Raw genomic sequence first — 15,486 nt, forward strand, 5'->3', positions numbered from 1 at the left:
TGCAACACCTAAGCAAGAGGCATCACTAACCAAACACTGCCATGAAGACCAAGGAACTCTACAAACAAGTAAGGGACCATTTTGTTGAGAAGTACAAGTCAGGGTTAGGTTATAAAAAAATATCCAAATCTTTGATGATCCCCAGGAGCACCATCAAATCTGTCATAACCAAATGGAAAGAACATGGCACAACAGCAAACCTGCCAAGAGACGGCCGCCCACCAAAACTTACGAACTGGGCAAGGAGGGCATTAATCAGAGAGGCAGCACAAAGACCTAAGGTAACCCTGGAGGAGCTGCAGAGTTCCACAGCAGAGACTGGAGTATCTGTACATAGGACGACAATAAGCCGTACGCTCCATTGAGTACCAAAAGGCACGTTGAGTTTGCAAAAAGGCATGTGGGAGACTTCCAAAATGTATGGAGGAAGGTGCTCTGGTCTGATGAGACTAAAAATTCACTTTTCGGCCATCAAAGAAAATGCTATGTCTGGCGCAAACCCAACACATCACCCAAAGAACACCATTCCACAGTAAAACATGGTGGTGGCAGCATCATGCTGTGTGGATGTTTTTAGTAGCCGGGACTGGGAAACTGGTTAGAGTTGAGGGAAAGATGGATGTTGCTAAATACAGGGATATTCTTGAGCAAAACCTATACCACTCTGTGTGTGATTTGAGTCTAGGACTGAGGTTCACCTTCCAGCAGGACAATGACCCCAAACACACTGCTAAAGCAACACTTGAGTGGTTTAAGAGGAAACATGTAAATGTGTTTGAATGGCTTAGTCAAAGCCCAGATCTCAATTCAATAGAAAATCTGTGGTCAGACTTAAAGATTGCTGTTCACAAGCGCAAACCATCCAACTTGAAGGAGTTTGAGCAGTTCTGCGATGAGAAATGGGCAAAAATCCCAGTGGTAAGATGCAGCAAGCTCATAGAGACTTATTGTAACGGTCGCGTACACACACACACAGGGGGGAGGGAAGTGACCACTGCGCTCCACCCTTACCCCTGGCCCTGCCTACTTGCCTCGCGAGTCCTAATGACAGGGGACAACTGGACGGCAATCCCTAGCTTTTAATAAGTGCAGGGATGACAGACAGACAAACAACAGGACGTGAACGGACCGAGTCAATACCAGGAAAACTACAAAGTACAAATGGAGCAAGCAGAGAATTGTCAGGAGAAGCCGGGGTCATAAATACCAGGAGAGTCATGAAGTACCAAAGGAGTCAGCAGAGGATCGTCAGGAGGAGGCCGGGGTCAGAATACCAGGAGAACAGCAAAGTACACAAGGAGCAGGCAGAGGATCGTCAGGAATTCAGCAGAAGGTAAGTACGCCAGGAAAGACAAAATCACAGGTGGAACCTAAATTAACAGGCAACCTGTGGCCAGCAGGCTGCCTGTATTTATAGTGGGGAGTGAGGGTCATGTGACGTGGCCAGCGTCACATGACCGACAGACCAACCAGTCGAGCACCGAGTGATCAGCTCGGCGCTCAAGGCACAGTTAGGAGCAGGGGGCCTCCCAGCTAGCAAAGCCGCCCTGGGAACGAGGTCAAACACAGATCCTCGCTCCTGAAGCTAAGCAGCAGGTCTGCGGCTAATGGGAGACCGAGTGCACCTTCGGAACCCCGTTACACTTATCCAAAGCAACTTGGAGCTGTGATTGCTGCAAAAGGTGGCTCTACAAAGTATTGACTTTAGGCGGGTGAATAGTTATGCACATTGACTTTTTCTGTTATTTTGTCCTATTTGTTGTTTGCTTCACAAAAAAAATGAAGTAAATTAAATAATGCAAATGTCACGGCGGGGCGTGGGGGAAACCCCCCACCGTGCAATGGTGGTGGCTGCTAGCCAGGTAGCAGGGAACAGGGAGCAAGTCACCTCCTAATGCAACCCTAGGTTCTCCCTAGACTCCTAGCGCATGAGCCGCCTCAGATGGTAAGGGGGCTCATGCTCACCGACCTAGGACCCTGGGAATCCCTGCTGTGTCCTAATCCTGAAGACAGTGCAGAGACCACCCATTCATCCTTCACCACGGATGAATGGCGTCTCCTGAAGCCCAGCAACTGACCACCAACTAGACAGGGCCACAGCCGAACGACAGGTAAGTACATAAGACAACAGACAACAAAAGTTATCAGGACTTAACTGTCGCTGACGAGATGGACCGGAAACTCACAGTCTAGCTGTTTGCTTAAACCCCTCCAGGAAAGCAAGCCCCATTAGGAGCACACACACCAGCAAACTAGGCCCACACCATACAGCATACACCACAGGTGGGGAAGGGTAAACAGAAGCAAGCAGGAGGGAAAGCAAGGGAAAACAATATAACAAATAACGGTGGCTCACACAGACATAATCAACAGCCCAGGAGCAGAGCTCCACACCAAGCTGACAACAAAATACAAACTGACCTCAGGCTCCACCACGCCAACATATAAGGAGGCCTGAGGTCACACCCACCACACCTACCTAACACACCTTAACCCCAAGCACACCAAAGCAGGGAAAACACCATAACAAATACATGTTGCCGGAGGCAACAACATGCAAGGCAACCATGTCACGGCACACACCACAAAGGCCGTGACACTGCCCCCGCATGCAGACACAGCAACACGTTGCCGCAGGCAACAGCAAGCGTGGCCAAGTGTCACAGCACACACCTCAAAGCCCCCCCAACAATAAAAGGGGAAGTTGGTGGGGCACAACAAACAATGGGAGTGGGGGAGGAGAATAAAAGGTCAGTGTCAGCATGTCCCTCCGAGACTGCCGCCAGCAAGCCAGGACCATCACCTAGGTCCCTGGTCGCCAGTCAGCTAAGCAGTCTGAAGGACATACTGGACACCGTGTCCGACTCAATAAAACGCTCCCACTCCAGGTCGCGGCCAGCAACCACTCCCCAAACAGCACACCGCCGGAACACCAAAGGAATGTTGCCAGCAGACGACCCGAGATAGGAACATAAAGAGGGACGAGGGGGCACCAACACAGACAACGGTATAAAAGAATGGCGGGGAAAAAGCCACTCACCACGCCGTTAACGGTGACACCCTCTGGAGAACGCGCATGCACACCAAACGGATGGCGATACATGCTGTACCCTCTTTCGAAGGTGGGGGCCTGCGGAGCCATTATTTGTTATAATGTCACGAAGGGGCATGGGGGAAACCCCCCGCCGTGTAATGGCGGTGGCTGCTAGCTAGGTAGCAGGGAACAGGGAGCAAGTCACCTCCTAATGCAACCCTAGGTTCTCCCTAGACTCCTAGCGCATGAGCCGCCTCAGATGGTAAGGGGGCTCATGCTCACCGACCTAGGATGCTTGCTATTACAATTTTTGTGATATAAGGTGACCAAAAAATATCTTTTTTTGCACCATTTATTTATCGATTTTTTTTACCGTGTTCATCTGCGGGGTTAGGGGGGTGTTTTATAGAGCAGATTCTTACGGACGCAGCGATACCTAATATGTCTACTTTTTAAAATGTATTTATGTTTTACACTATATAATCTTTTTATAAACAAAAAAAAACATTTTAGTATCTCCATAGTCTAAGAGTCATTTTTTGTTTTGTTTTTAGCCGATTATCTTAGGTAGGGGCTCATTTTTTGCGGGATGAGAGGACGGTTTTATTGGCACTATTTTGGGGGGCATATGACTTTTTGATCGCTTGCTATTACAATTTTTGTGATGTAAGGTGACAAAATTTTTTATTTTTTTACACCTTTTTTTTTTTTACCGTGTTCATCTGAGGGGTTAGGGGGAGGGTATTTTTATAGAGCAGATTCTTACGGACGCGGCGATACCTATTATGTCAACTTTTTTTTATTTATTTATGCCTGATACTATATTATCTATTTATAAACAAAAAATAACATTTTAGTATCTCCATAGTCTAAGGCCTCTTTCACACTACAGTTTTTTTTTTCCGTTTTGCGGGCCGTTTTTTGCGTTCCGTATACGGTCCGTATACGGAACCATTCATTTCAATGGTTCCTTAAAAAAAAAACGGAATGTACTTCGTATGCATTCCGTTTCCGTATTTCCGTTTTTCCATTCCATTGAAAGATAGAACATGTCCTATATTTGGCCGCAAATCACGTTCCGTGGCTCCATTAAAGTCAATGGGTCCGCAAAAAAACGGAACACATACGGAAATGCATCCGTATGTCTTCCGCATCCGCTCCGTTTTTTGCGGAACCATCAATTGAAAATGTTATGCCCAGCCCAATTTTCTCTATGTAATTACTGTATACTGTATATGCCATATGGAAAAACGGAACGGAAAAACGGAACCGAAACGGAAACACAACGGAAACAAAAAAACGGAAAAACGGATCCGTGAAAAACGGAACGCAAAACACTGAAATCAACATACTGTAGTGTGAAAGAGGCCTAAGAGTAATTTTTTTTTGTTTTTAGCCGATTATCTTATGTAGGGGCTAATTTTTTGCGGGATAAGAGGATGGTTTTATTGGCACTATTTTGGGGGGCATGTGACTTTTTGATCGCTTGCTATTACAATTTTTGTGATATAAGGTGACAAAAAAATATTTATTTATTGATTTTTTTTACCGTATTCATCTGCGTGGTTAGGGGGGTGTTTTATAGAGCAGATTCTTATGGACGCAGCGATACCTAACATGTCTACTTTTTTAAAATGTATTTATGTTTTACACTATATAATCTTTTTATAAACAAAAAAAACATTTTAGTATCTCCATAGTCTAAGAGTCATTTTTTTTTTTTTTTAGCCGATTATCTTAGGTAGGGGCTCATTTTTTGCGGGATGAGAGGACGGTTTTATTGGCACTATTTTGGGGGGCATATGACTTTTTGATCGCTTGCTATTACAATATTTGTGATGTAAGGTGACAAAAAAAACTTTTTTTTGCACCGTTTTTATTTTATTTTTTTGATCGTGTTCATCTGAAGGGTTAGGGGGAGGGTATTTTTATAGAGCAGATTCTTACGGACGCGGCGATACCTAATATGACTCCTTTTTTATTTATTTTAGTTTTACTAAATAATATTTCTTAATTAATTTTTTTTTTCGTTTTAGTGTCTCAAGTCTGAGAACCAGTTTTTTATCCTATTGTCAGTGGCTAAATTGGGATATAAATTTAGTACTCCATGGAAGTGTGGTACTCCCTGAATCAACCAATAATGCAGAGGCCCAGATGATCAGGGCAGGTGTCACACTGAGTAGTGGTGTCCTTCCATATCCCCCTCCTGTGACACACTCTGCATCTTTTATAGGTCCGTCCCTTCTTTCCAGTATGGGGGAGCACACCTGGAAAGTGTTGGTCAGGGATGATTCGGGCACCTCCAGTTCCCGAGGTACTCCAGCCTGCTATTTCCTGGTCAGAAAAGATCAGGTCCTTGAGGACTGCCTCATATAACTGAAGGAATGTCCCTGTGTTGCCAGCGCTCCGGGACAGCACAAAAGAGTTGCACAGGGCAACCTGCACCAAGTAGACCGCAACTTTTTTTGTACTATGCCCGGGTTTTGCGCATCAACTCCTCCCATATGTTGATTGTAGTCGACGATACAATCGGGCTGGAGGACCGTTGCCGCGGGACCTCGCACAGGGACAGGTGTGATGCCGTTACCATGAATTGTGGACAGTACAAGGACATTCCTCTTGTCTTTATATCTGACCAGCAACAGGTTTCCAGTGGTAAGGGCATGGGTCTCACCCCTGGGGATAGGTACCTGGAGGAGGTGGGCAGGGAGGCCACGTTGATTTTTCCTCACGGTCCCACAAGCGGACGTGGATCTGGCGGCGAGGGACTGGAACAAGGGGATACTAGCATAAAAGTTATCCACGTACAGGTGGTAACCCTTATCTAGCAGTGGGTGCATAAGGTCCCACACAAGTTTCCCGCTAACACCCAGAGTGGGGGGACATTCTGGGGGTTGAATAAGGGAATCTCGCCCCTCGTACACACAAAACTTGCAAGTGTACCCTGAGGCACTCTTACAAAGTTTGTACAGCTTCAGCCTTACCTCGCCCGCTTAGAGGGAACATACTGGCATAAAATGAGTCTCCCCTTGAACGCAATGAGAGACTCATCATCCGCGACCTCCCTTCCAGGTACATAGGCCTGTACAAATTTGGCCCCAAAGTGATCGATGACCGGCCTTATTTCGTACAGGCGGTCATAGGTAGGATCACCTCGGGGGGGGACATGCTGCATTATCTGAATAATGCAGGCATTTCCGGATGGCCTCAAACCGGGAGCGTGTCATGGCAGTACTGTAAAGTGGGGTCTGGTAGAGGACGTCCCCACTCCAGTAATGCCTGACACTAGGTTTCTTGACTAGGCCTATGTGCAGCATGAGGCCCCAAAATGTCCTCATCTCGGCTGCACTGACTGGGGTCCAGCCACCGGGCCTAGCCAAAAAGGAGCCCGGGCATTGTGCAACAAACTGTTGGGCGTACAGGTTTGTTTTCTCCACCATTAGATTTACAAAGTCACTGAAAAAAAGACTAAAATAGTCGTATTCAGTGAAGCCCACTGTGGAAATCTGGATTCCTGGTTGGCCTACAAAATCAGGAATCACAAGCTCAAATCGCTCTGGGGTACACCAGACAAGTTCACCGGCAGGGGGCTCCGGTGGATTTAACTGGTGGGCTGGAAAACTAGTACGAGCCCCAGAGCTGCTCGTACTAGGGTGGGCCACAGGGTCCCTAGCATGGCGGTCCCCTTGCTCCGCCGTCTTGGGGGCTCATCATCATCGCTGGATGACAACAGGGGGTGGGGTCATCCTCATCCTCACTAGGACTCTCGGGCTCGGAGGCAAGCTGGGCGTATGCCTCCTCGGCCGAGAACATCCGGCGGGCCATAGGAGAGTGTGTGTGTGCGTGTGTGTGCGCGTAAACTTTATTTGGTGTGCGTGTAAACCTAACAGACAAAAAAAAAGACTAACTAAAAAAAGGGCAAAAAATTTGAAAAAAATGTAAAAAATCTAAATCGCAACCGTCCGAAGTTGATCAGCGGTGGGGTGTGCACTAACAGTGGCCGGACGCTAAGAGTGTCGGCCACAGTCAGGGTACGCACAAAAAAAAAAAAAAATGCTTGCGCCCAAAAAAAAAAGTTGTGGGGGTGGGGGGAACAAGCTGCAGCACCCCTGGGGGTCTAGGTCTAGCTGTGCTGTGGACCCCAGACACCCGATTTAGGGTGATACAATCAAAAATTGGTTGTTGCTTTTTTTCTCACTAACCTGTCCCTAGCCTTTCCCTAATTACCTGGGTGCTGGGGCACAGATGGGGTGCTGGGCACAAATGGGAGTGCTGGGGCACAGATGGGGGTGCTGGCTGGAGATCTGTGCAGCGATCCACGTGCAGCGCTCCTCTCTCCTCGGCTCCCCGGATACAAAAGGAGGAGGAGAGGAGCGCTGCGATGATTTGAACCTCCGGCCCCTGCAGCCGACCAATGAGAGCGATCCTGAGAGGTGATGTCACCATCACCTCTCAGGATCGCAGAATGGTGATTGGTGGTGTATTATCACACCACCGATCACCATCCTGTTCCGGGTTATCGGGTCCCCAGAGACCCGAATAATCCTGAAACGCAGCAAACCGCAGGTCTGAATTGACCTGCGGTTTGCTGTGATCGCCAACATGGGGGGGTCACAGGACCCCCCGGCACATTGAGCCAAGGTGCCTGCTCAATGATTTGAGCAGGCACCGGGTTCCGATCACCGTCCGCCAGGCGGCGGTGATCGGAACTATACATGACGTACCGGTACGTCATGTGTCCTTAAGTACCAGGACAACATGCCGTACCGGTACTTCATGTGTCCAGAAGAGGTTAAGAGCTTGTTCCTACATCACTCTCTGAAGAAAGAGTGTTTCACCCACTGGAACCTGGAAGCCTTGTCATAGGTCCAGGGTGGGTAGATCCCAACCAAGCTGTGGCGGTTCGTGGGGTCGGCAGTGCTTACGGTGTCAAGTGGAGTGCTTAGAGCCCTCGGGAACCACTAGCAGCATCCATTAACGGAGGTACCCAGTCGGGGTGCCATTAGATTCGTTACAATTATTTTATAACACTTTTACAGGCGGATCTAAGGTTGTTTTTTCTGACATTGAATTTCATTTTAGTGGCAAATTTTAGATGATATGTTTTGAGTTTATGCCTGCTTTATGTTGCCATCATTTTTAAACAGGGTTTAATTATTATTATTATTATTATTATTATTATTATTATTATTATTATCATAATAGACAAGTTAGACAGCAATGTTCCAAACTTTCCAAAACCTTTTTTTATGGACCAATTCAGTTCTGAAGGAATTATAACTATAATTAGAACTATAAATTAGAAAACTCACATAAATCACCACATAAAAATAAAAAAACGCACCCAAACATATTCAAAATGACATTTTATTACCCTGATTCTGCAGTTTTTATAAATATCTCGTATGTGGCAATAGTGTCAAAACTGACTCAAACAAAGTCCTTGGAAGTGAAGGAGTGCTTCATGGATTTTGAGACTTTCTTGTTAGCAGGATACTTTTCAGGCACCATTTCAGGAATGCAGAGGCCTTGGGGTGTCAAAGCATAACAAACATCCAAGGAAAGTCCCCATTTTGGAAACTAAACTCCTCAAGGATTTAATCTATGAGTGTAGTGATCATTTTGACCCTGCAGGTGGTTTATAAGATTTGTTAACACTGGACATGAAAATGAAAAATATTTATTTTTTCTACTTTTACATACTCCATTGAGTTTCTGGGTTCTCCCTGTGTTTGTGTGGGTTTCCTCTGGGTACTCCGGTTTCCTTTCACATTCCAAAAATATACAAATAGGCAAATTGGCTCCTACGAAATTGACCCTAGTGAGTGTTGGCGTTGAGCACATATATGGCAGCGACTAACTTTCCAGAGAGTCACCCTAGCCACAGAACTCCCCCTGCTCTTTGAGTCCCTGTGAGAAAAGCACATTCCAAATGATTGTCATTACTCAATATATGGTCATGCTATTTGAGCAAATGGCAGGGCTCAGAAGGGATGGAAAGCCCATTTAGAAAGGCAAATTTGAAATGAGTTTTGGGCGTCATGTTGCATTTGTAATGCCCTTGAGAAACCAGTACAGTGGAAACTCCTAAGGAATGACCCCATTTTAGAAACTATACCATTCAAGAAATTCAGTTAGGTTGTAGTGATGGTTACCCCCCTCCCCAGGTTTTTCATAGACTATATTAACATCGGACCATAAAAATGAACAACTAAGGTTTTTCCTAATAATACGCTACTTTACCCCAAATTTTTCATGTAAACAAGGGTATGGCAATACATAGTCGTAAATTGTTGTTTGAAGACACAACAGGGCTCAGAAGGGATGAAGCGCTACTTGGATTTTGGCAAAATGGATTCCCCTGGGAATTTTTTTTTATAGTGCTGTGTGTTAGCTCTTTTGTTGAGGGACAAGCTGTAGTTTTTATTGGTACTATTTTGAAGTACAAATAAAAAAAAATTAAATTTAAATAAAGGTACAAATCAATTCTACCCAATTCAAAAGTACTATTAAAGACAGAGAGAGACATGTAATACTCTGCTAGAAAAGAGAAATGCAAATCAATCCTGCTTCCGAAAGGACAAGAGTGCTTAATGTCTCTCTATTATGCTTCTCTGAATGAGACACGCAAGTCAATTCTCTATCCAAAAGGCAAGAATACTGTATGACTCAAGAGAAAATTGCCCTGGTTGGCTGAGTGACCTTTATCGAGGTCTTGAGGGATGTTCTTTCTCACTAGGGAGGGGAGTCAGTCCACTATGCAGGAGGAGTATTGTAGCCCAGCCAATGCCGCTCAGTGTTTCTGAGAATATACATGCAAATTAGCATGCATACTAGGTGGTCTCCCTAATAAGAAAGAGAACCCCTAAGACCCTGATACTTAGCTAAACAGGGACATTTTCTCTTCAGACACTCAGGTTTCTTGTTCTTTAGGAAGGAGAACTGACTTGCATGACTCATTCAGAGAGCATTCAGTACTCATGTCCCTTTTGAAGGAGAATTGACTTGCACATCTCTTTTTTCAGTGGAGTTTGGGGGTTGATGTATCAACAACAGTACCAAATCGTTTTTATGTTCTACTACTTTTGACCATAAAATTGTTAGTTTTTTTGTGTTGCCATATTCTAAGACCCATGACATAACATTTTAATTTATCAGTGCAGGCAGTTGTATAAAGGTTTGTTCTTGGTAGGGTGAAGCATAAAAAGTGTCTAAAATGATCAATGTGTTCCAAGGCATGTATGCCATTTTTTTGGGTTCAAATTGTGCCAGAATTCTGGCAAATTTTTCATAGTAAATCTACATGTAAACTGTCTGATTCGTGCAGAATTGAAATCTCAATTTACACTACATTCCATTAGTACTTATGGTGGACAATCTTCCCATGTATAAGCCAATGTGCCCATAGTCTTTAGTGATCAAAGGTGTGTCCATTTAGCATGTGTTTGGCCAGAATATGTCTGAATCCCACAGCCCCAACCATATAGAAAATTGCAGTCAACTTCACGTTTCTGTACGACTATATACAAAAAGACTACAGTTAGTCACAAGATAATAGAAATAAAAGATTTATAGTGTCTCACTCATGAATCTGCTTGAACTCCCTAAATCCCTATTTTAGCCATCATGCAAGAGAAAGAGATTTCATATTTGCCATGGGGTCATCACAAAAACAATGATTCAGCAATCAGCACCCAATGGCAACTTCTTCCCATAAAATCTTTAGTCTTTATTTACATCCTTAAAACCATGGCATATGTCCAATACATAAAAGATATTTAGGTGTTTCGAACCACACTGTGCGTGAACTTACCCATAGACTAGGATAAGAACCCATGTTGTTCAAAAGACATAAACATTTTTATGTATTGGACATATGTCATGGTTTTAAAGTTGTGAATAAAGACTGAAGATTTTATGAGAAGAATCTGCCATCGAGAGCTGAATCATTGTTTCTTCATACAAAGTACACTAGTTGTACATATGCACCTGCATATGCTGTGAATTTAGCTCAAGTGGCGATATTTGCTATTAAAATTTGCGATTCGAATATTCCTTCTCAACACTAATCTCTATGTGCAGCAGCAGAATACTATGTGCTATCTAGACATTACTTTCCCTGTCTACAAGTGCTAGAAGGCACTCCACACACAATTTAAATACACACACAATATGGTGTCTCAGTGTGGTCCTCTTTATGTTTATTAACTCACTTTCTGTTCCTAGGTGGTCGTCTGAAATTCTTACACAATCCTTTCCAATGTGTAACACTCTATTGCTTCTCTGAAATAAACTGAAAAAATTACCTGTGACCTTTCCCAAGAGCATGAGCAAAACCTCTCTGTGAGTGAGATAAAGAAATTAGGACTTCATTCTTCCATGGGTTTGCTCCCAGGAATGTGTGCTGGCAAGAGGCTTGGAATAAATCAGCTATTGAAACAGGGACCTGGGAAGCGGACAAGCTTGGCTAAGCCCACTAAAGAAACCTGATAAGGAAATAGGAATCTTTGTTGATCAGTGTGTAGTGATTAGACTTCTCAATGCTGGGATTTGTATACAAACTCAAGCCATACAGACAGATACTACTTATATTCTATTTTTTTGGATACACATTATCATTGGTTATACAGTATGTTTCTTCATTTACTTAGAAATGTCTACATGAAGCTCAAAAGTGTAAGAGTTTTCTAGTTACACATTATCCACTATTCACTGTACAAGATTGGGATTTATGCATTCCTCATGTAAATATGACTGGCAACCAAGTATATGCACTACTGCTACTTTCAGTGCTCAGCTATCTTCAACATACACAGGGGATAACCTGTTGTTAATGGAAATGGAAACCCTGTTATGCCTTTACTGGACCTGGTTTTATTTATTAAGACTTTTAGTGGGTCCCACTGAAGTCAGGAAGATCAAGTGTGGTGCAGTGGTTCTTCCCTTTGGGGCACACTCCTGTTCTTGGGATCCTCCTGCGTGATGGCAGTCGAGGTGTCCTTGATGTTGACGGTTTTATGGTGTGTGGCTGGGTTCCTGTTGTTGTAAAGCCAGCACCTTGTAGTGTAGTGCAGGAAGCAATAATGAGGAGACAGTCTTGCAGAAAAATGATTTCTTTAATAAAGCTAATGCAAACAGTTCAGGACAGGTCTTACTTGCAATGGGCCGGCTGATATTACATAGAAATGCAGTATCCTTTAGATATTACAGTTCTCACAGCTACACAGGTAATCATAGGCCATAAAATGTCTCTTTAAAGTAGTTAAAACAATTTTTCTAACGCTGCACTTTGCTAACTAACTTGTACCTTAGCATCCAGATGTGCAGTATAATACTTCTTTTTAGCAATATTTTGCAACCAATAAGGAGTTCCCCTCAGTGGCAGGCATACACTTCTACATTCTTTGAACAGGCTGTTAATCCACATTTCCAACTTGGGATGTGGAGGTATACACAGGTTGGCCAAACTGTGTGGAGTGTGCAAAGGGATCGGAGGCTTCTCCTAAACATGGGTGCATTAGAGTTAAATAAGTTGTTTGTACAAGCCTTTCTCTGAACCTCTCTTGCATCTGGTCCACTTTGGAGATGTTCTAGCTCTATCCTGGATGGATCCAGGCCCAGGATGAGCTGGCCTGTCAGCTTCACATCTTGGCATGTGTCCTGGCTACTGCTTGGACACCACACTGCACTCAACTTTGGAATCTTCTGCCCTCTCTTATAAGGACTGCCACAGCGATCCCATTTATTTTCCACTGCTCAGCGATCTTGGCCACGACCAGTGTAGTTAACTAAACCTTTGTGTAAAATGTTAATAATATGTCCCTAATGCCCCAATAAAAGTTTTACCAATATACTTTATTAATTAATTTTGTATTTTTATTAGACTTTTTCCTTCCTAAAGCACACTGTTCCCTGTGCGCTTAAAACTCAGTTCTCTGTACACCGCTGACAGCTCACGGATGGAGTACGGACTGTGAAGTTTATGGATGTGGCTGCATAAGCAGGGAGTACTGGGAGCAGAGCATATTGCTGCTTTTGTCCATGTCCCCCGGAGGTTTACTAACTCCTGGCATAGCCCCTGTACCCATGTATTATGCCAGAATTAGATTGTAATTATCATCATTTTACAGCTCACAGCAATTGCTGGTAATGAGTTCTTATCAGTATATTGAGCTGTAGACATGTATTACTTATGATCTTTATCATATAGTTTTCCAATTTGTCCGTAAAAAATGTTTGATGTCTGTGATTTTGGCATGAGTTATCCAGAAACCATAAAATCTGGGTGCAATAAAATAAAAAAATTATGGTCATTTTGATATACAATATCTGATGAATGGGTTATGGTTGCCAGGAGAGGGGATATAAGCTGTGGCGAGGTGTGTTTCTATGTTTCTATGTGTGGTGGCATTTTTAAATATTATTTTTTCTTTATTTTTTTTTAAATATTTTATTATACACTTTGTAGCCGCTATAACGTCATACAAGAACATTGGGGGACATGTAACATTATTTTTAAAAATGTATTGTTGATTTCTATTGCAACTGGAGCTGATGTAGTAGCCGAAGTTATAGGGGGAATACAACCCCAGAGAACTGATCTGGGACTGCAAAGACCCAGCAGCTCCCGCAGACTCGATCAGATGACTGCTGGAACCAGCACAGGAAGCAACATTGTTGCTTCCTGATCTGTACACACAGCACTATTGAGTGCTGTGTATAGAGGAATGAAAAATGCAGGGACCGTAAATTCAACCATCCCTCCCTTCTTAATGGGGAGCCCTGCTGTCACTGACAGTGGGCTCCCCACTACTGCAGTTGCACAATTAGTGTGCAGCTGCAATTTCTGCAAGGACTTTAAAAAATGTCTGCGCAGAGATATCTGCTAACCGCCTGGACGTATATAGTCAATGGATGGTTGGCAGGTAGTTAAGAAGTTATGGTTCTAACGTGTGGCCCATAAAGATAAAAAGCACACTTACCTGTTTTCGGTCCCATTGTGTCCATGCCGTCCTCATTCCCAGCTGCTTCTGATCCCCAGAGGACCAGGAAGTGGCATGCTTCCATGAACGCTGTGGTCACATCTACTTCAGCGATACATCACAGCATCAGTCCCAGGACCACTCTACTATCTGGTCCTGCATGGACCTGAAGCAGTTGGGAAGGGGTCAGTCATGTGGGCATAGGAGGACTGCAAACAAGTGAGTGTGTTTTTTTTATCATAGGGGTTGTTAGCTCCTAGGACAGACAACCACTTTAATTTGGTGCAATATTCCATTTTTTGTAAAAGTGGATATTCCCTTGCAGTTCATGTTCAAGACACTGCCTTTTTACATTATGCCTCAAAAAAGCGTTTGGTAAACTCTTGTGTAGTGTAATACCATAGTTTCCCTTTAGTGATATTCTCCTGTATTGCAATGTAGTTTGAAGGTCAACATTATACTATACGGCTGCCTATAAGCCAGCGCCAGCGTCGTCTGCTCGTGGAAGCGATTTCAGGCTATTTCTCAGTATAACTATTCACTAGTGCCATTGCACTATGTTAGGACTTATGCACATGACCATATGTATTTTGCAGTATACAAAACACAGATCCGCAATAAAAACGGATGACGTACGTGTTACATCCGTATTTTTGCGGATCCATTGTAACAATGCCTGTCCTTGTCTGCAAATGGACAAGAATAGGACAGGTTCTATTTTTTTTACGGAACAGACTTGTGGACATATGGATACGGAAAGCACACGGAGTCATTTCAGTTTTTTTTGCAGCAGCCCCATTGAATTGATTGGTTCCGCATACGGGCCAAAAAAAATAAAAAATGGGGAGGGAAAGACAAAAAAATTTGTGTGCATAAGTTTGTCTGTAACGTAGGCTCACAGATGTGGCAGGCCAGGGGACTTTGATATGCCATGGACTGCCTAAGAAATCCCTGTTGGACTTATAGAGGGAGTACAACCACTTACCGCAGGTGCCAATGAGTATATTTTGTGTATATAATAGGGTATTCAACCAAATAAATCGTTATTGTATTTTGCTGCTTTTTAGCCATTCTAAGTGCAAACAATTATAATATAAAACCATTTCAAGTGATCTTTCGACCACATTTTAAAGGATAGTGTTGTCATTATTGCAATGGATCGATAGATATAAATCATACATGTGCAGGACTTTGACAGAACACATTTTAGGAAATATTATATTTTTGAACTTTTTTATTGTACTTGCTTCTAAGAAAAAAAATTGTCACCATCTCTTCTCCTCACGCCCAAACTCAAGGTACAGCAACATGAAAACCACACAAAGGGAAATTCAATATCCTAACAGCTAATTAAAAAAGCATTACCTTCCTACAAAGGGTAACTATGGGTGTCTGTCACTCAGGTTTACCTAGCAAACTTTGCAGCCGTATCATAATGAATAAACCGTTCTAAAAAAAGGTATGTTATTG

The sequence above is a fragment of the Bufo bufo genome, chromosome 4 (genome assembly GCF_905171765.1).
Source record: "Bufo bufo chromosome 4, aBufBuf1.1, whole genome shotgun sequence".
In the NCBI taxonomy this organism is placed as follows: domain Eukaryota; kingdom Metazoa; phylum Chordata; class Amphibia; order Anura; family Bufonidae; genus Bufo; species Bufo bufo.